The sequence below is a fragment of the Corylus avellana genome, chromosome ca2, assembly GCF_901000735.1.
Source record: "Corylus avellana chromosome ca2, CavTom2PMs-1.0".
Classification (NCBI taxonomy): Eukaryota; Viridiplantae; Streptophyta; class Magnoliopsida; order Fagales; family Betulaceae; genus Corylus; species Corylus avellana.
The window spans coordinates 19,745,087-19,750,118 of NC_081542.1; positions in this window are offsets into that span (position 1 = coordinate 19,745,087).

Below are 5,032 nucleotides of genomic sequence, written 5' to 3' on the forward strand. Positions count from 1 at the left end.
AAGAGGTGTTATTATCGACTGACTTGACTGTTTGCATTGTGACCACATGGAGGGCCAGTTTGGGTTGTTGAGGTGTTTTTATGTGTTTGTATACTCCATTCATTGTAGTAGGTACATGCTTCTGATCTTATGACACCTAGCTCTTAATCAAGGATACATACATATATACAACCTTCCAGATCATGCATGACTTGATACGTGACGTCAAGCTCCCACAAAAGCACTTGTTACGGAATGTAGTTGGAAGAAAGTTTATTGCACCTTTATTTATTTAAGGGTTAAATACTAAAAACTTTCTAAGGGTTTGAATTCTTTATTTTTTGACCTCTAAATTTTTATTTTTATTATAGGAGGTATTTGTGATTTTCATAAAGATGGAAATGATACCTCCATTAAAATTTTGTCTAAAACTTAACGGAACACCACGTCAGCACCAATTAAATTGTGCCACGTGTTCTATAATTAATTTATTATTATTTTTTTTTAAAAAAAATAAAAATAAAAATTTTGCTTTTGTTTAACACAATTTTTTATATACTAAAAGTACTTTTAACGTTTTTAATACAATATATACCAAACACCAAACGGGCTCTTACTAGCTAGGTGACGTCAAGCAACCAAAGCACTTCTTACGTAATGTTGGAAGAAAGTTCTTGCACGCATGAGTCTATACATAGCAGTCTTCTGCAAGGTTGAGTATCACAAGTTCCGTTTCCTTTGGCTGCTCAACTGGCCGGCTTAATTTGATAGTAAGTGTTTCAAGCATCTCTTATAAATTAATCTTCGGCATAATTGTTGCTGTCGTCGCCCTTACTTGGCATTTTTCCTCTTTCTTATTACCGTTTATCTTTATTAGTTAACAGATATGGTATTAGTTACCGTTTTCCTTTCTTGTAATCCATAAATCATATCTTAATTTCGTATTCCTCATGATATGGTGGCTAATTTGCACTGATTTACTATTTCGCAAATTTGGTAGAATAAAAGTTTATGAAATATGGCGACCCGAACAGGTCGGAATTTTATTTACCCTCTTCAACTTCTAATTCGACGGGAATTGGAAGCAAGATAATCTATAAGAGTAAGGTTATTTAGTAAGCTGTAATTTGACTGTTATATAACTTGATAATATGACAGTGAAAATTAGTCATTAGATCAACATGCATTTGTTAAAAAAAAAAAAAAAATTAATTTTTATTATCACGTCATCCTAATTGTATTGAAAGTCATATAGCAATTTACAAACTAACATTACTCTTTCAATAACGAACCAAGACGACATCTTGCAACGTGTCATCAGAGTTACGTGTTACATCTTGCATATATTCCCGGTCAGATCTTCATCAGATTCAGTGGTGATTGGCCATGGGGGCTGGTGTTGTGAGATATTGCACCAGGCCACTAGATATGACAGGGGTGAAACCACCCAACAAGAGAGGCTGGGTTACCCACTCCTTATAATTATGCCTAAGGTCTTGTCTACAAGCAATGTGTGATTATTCCTCAAGACCCTCCCTTACGTGTAGGCTAGTATTTTTCCTGATCCTTGTCACAGGGTAAGTAGTGTGGACCTCATTCATCTCATGGGAGGCTTTGATACCATGTTAAATCACCAGTTATCCCAAAAGCTTAAGCTAATTATAGGAAGAGATAAATTTAATAACTTAATCATTACTTTAACACTCCCTCACGTGTGGGCTCAAACTCTCTTTAATAGGTAAGGCCCAACACGTGGAATATTTAATTTAAATGAGAGGTGATTTGACGGAGTCAAGTTTCAATCTCAAGATCGTTGGCTTTGATATTACGGAGAAATTCGTGGACTTAACCCATCTCATAAAACCGGTTCAATAAGAGAGGATTGTCCACTTTCTATAAATATGCCAAAAGTCTTGTCCACAAGCAATGTGGACAAGAGTTAAAGGTTCAGAGTTCGAACTTTGATTCCATCATCCACCTCCCATTTCAATTAAATATTTCACGTCTTTAATTCATCAGTTCCTAGCAACTTAGGTTGAATCCAGAACAGACATCCTCTACTCTCTCTAATGGGTAATTTTTTTTTTTGGTTGATTTTTCTATTGTAGTCGTTCCTGATTTTGGGTACTCTCCAAATCCAGACAGTGAGTAGTAAAATCAAATTCTAAGTTCAAAACTTTTGATTTTGTTTACATTTGATTGATATATTGTTGCTTGCACAGATGGAAGTTATTCCTCCATGATCTTAAAATTATTCATGGACAAACATGAATAATTTGTTGAAAAGAAGCTCCACCTAGACCAGATATGCTGCCTCTGCAGATCAAAACTTAATTGAAAAAAAATTCCGGAAATTTTTTTTAAAAAAACATTATTAATATTTTTTAAATTTTAGTAGGTGACCTGCCAAAAATAGCACGTCACCATTTATTTAGGGTCATGCCAATATTGATACGTACGTCACCAATTGGTGACGTGTCAATTTTTGGCACGTCACTAAAGTCCTAGTAGCGACACCCTAATTTTTAACTTGCCACACACGTACTAAACTTTAGTGACGTTTTTGGGCCTTAAAACATCATTAAGGGGTAATCACTAAAAATTAAGTTTTTTTGTAGTGACTTCATCAATACAAAATGTTTTTGAATACTATAAAGTCAAGTGTAGCTGCTATTGTAAACTCATGGTAAAAAATTGAAAATTGACTCTATGTGAAAAGTCAGTGATTCCTATACTTACGGAGAAGTGTGAATTCATATATGTAGCTTTGCGAATGTGGTGACCTCACGATCATTTTGAGCATCTTGTGTCGTAGATCGCGTGTTAGATTCTTTCGTGTTACTGTCTGGCGAGGCATTGACTTAATCTAAGTCAGTCATGCACAAGTTTACTAAACTTTATAATGTAGTAGTGATATGGTAATTGTATTTCAAGAAGTATATGTTGACATTGAGTAACAATATAGAAGCTCTAATTAGTTTATTAATAGGTTTATATGATCAATTTAAATGTAAAAATTTGTATTAAAGATTTTTCGTTGCCTTGATTTATTTATATGGCAATATTTAGTTTCGTTGCCTTGATGTAATATATATGACCGTATATTGAAAAAGGACTGGGTTTGGGATTTCCAATTAAGTCTTGAGGATGTGATTTTTTTGTATTTTTATATTTATTTTTGCTTCTCCCTCTGGTCCTCAAACTATAGACATTTTGCTTTGTGATCCACACACCGCCACTGGTGGTTGTGGGAAGAAAAGTTGCACGTTTGTTTAATTGCTGTTGGTAAAATACTTTACCTAACTTTTAAAGAATCAATATTCAATCGTTGCTTTACTCCTATATATAACAGCATGGGCTATCTGCATTGTCTTCTACATCGATCCGGTCCATTTTGTGAGAAACTCTCCTGCAAAGGTTGAGTATCACAACTTGCCAAAGAGAAAGGCCCTTTGACTGCGCAACTGGCTTTGATAGTAAGTGCATGTTTCCATCATCTCTAATAAATCTTCGGCATTCTTGTTGCTGTACCATTGTGCATTAATTTATTTACACAGCTTATCTTTCTCCTTTAACGTCTCTTGGTCTAAATGTCTAATAACTACTTACACCGTTTCTGTGTCTTAACTTTTCGTCTCTATAAGTGTATGTAGTTTGCAAAATTCGTAATAAAATTCTAATATTTGAAAATTTTATACTATATTAATTTCCAAAACGTATCTCGCTTCTTAAAATAAATAAACTAACACTAAATGACAGGATGCATGTTTATCAATCAATAGCAGAATAATTAATAATTAACTAAAGTAGTCTAGTTGCATGTAAAAAGATTCTTGAATTTTACATTATAACATCATTATCTTGGACCTCTTTAGTGTTTGAACACAATTACCAGTACAAATCATCATTATCCATAAACTTAAATTATTTCAAAATAGATCAGAATTTGTTGATGTTCACATCGATATACTTACTTTTTGTAGCCATCACTCTTCATCTATATACTCACCTAATTAAAAATATTTCTATATCACCAGTTTGATCATTATGTATTAATTAATTTATTTTCTATCTCATTTTATTTCCAAAGAAACAAGAAAAAAAATGGAACAAGGTGCTATCAACACGCCTCATGAAAGAAGACAAAAGAAAAAGATGACACTACCAAGGAGTGAGAGATTTCCATCAATGAGTCATCCTCAAAGGGCTGCTTCTGGACAAGCTATCAATCAACAAGAATCCTCTTCCATTCCATCATTTCCTACACACTTGGATCAGGGAGCATCTTTTATTCAACAACAACCATATGTGTCAAACTTGGAATCTGATAGTTTAACAAATCACAGACAAGTCGCTAATGCAGGAGATGCTAGCCTTCAGGCTCTAGGGGCGCTTCTCGTTAAAATTCAGCCTTCTTTAAGCTCTCTTCTACAAGATTTGGCAAACTGGGACGTAGCTAGGTCTTTACCGGCGCCAAACTTTGACAAACCCCAAGAAACTTGCTCACTTGCAGAGACATCACCAGAAGAACTGGAGCAGATAGATCTGTCAGAGAAGCCAAGCACTATTGATGGGAGTAAGTGCTCCATCTCTCAATTCATAAAACGTATATCAAGATCGATAAGTTCATGTGTCAATTTTTCCTATAAATTTACATGATTTTGTTGTTGAAAATATCTCTCTGATTTAATTGATACCAAGCACCCATATGCTTCGTATGGGGAAGGTTTTTAGTGTTAGAACACAACGAACATTATAAAACATCTTTATCCATAAGAACAAGAAGATTGATTGATGATAACGTGTGATCACTTTGATAAGATAGAATAGATGCAGGACTCTAATATTCAGATTAGAGTTTATCTTGTAATGTTTATATATATTAATGAAAATCCAGCTCTTAAGTAAAGAGAATTACATTCAATCAAATCTCCGTGTTCTCATATCCACAAACTTAATTATTCTAAAATAGAGAATATTTTTATATATGCTCCTTGTTGTGCATACACTTATGAGGTTTGTGTCTCACATTGATAAAGTATAAAGAAAAAGA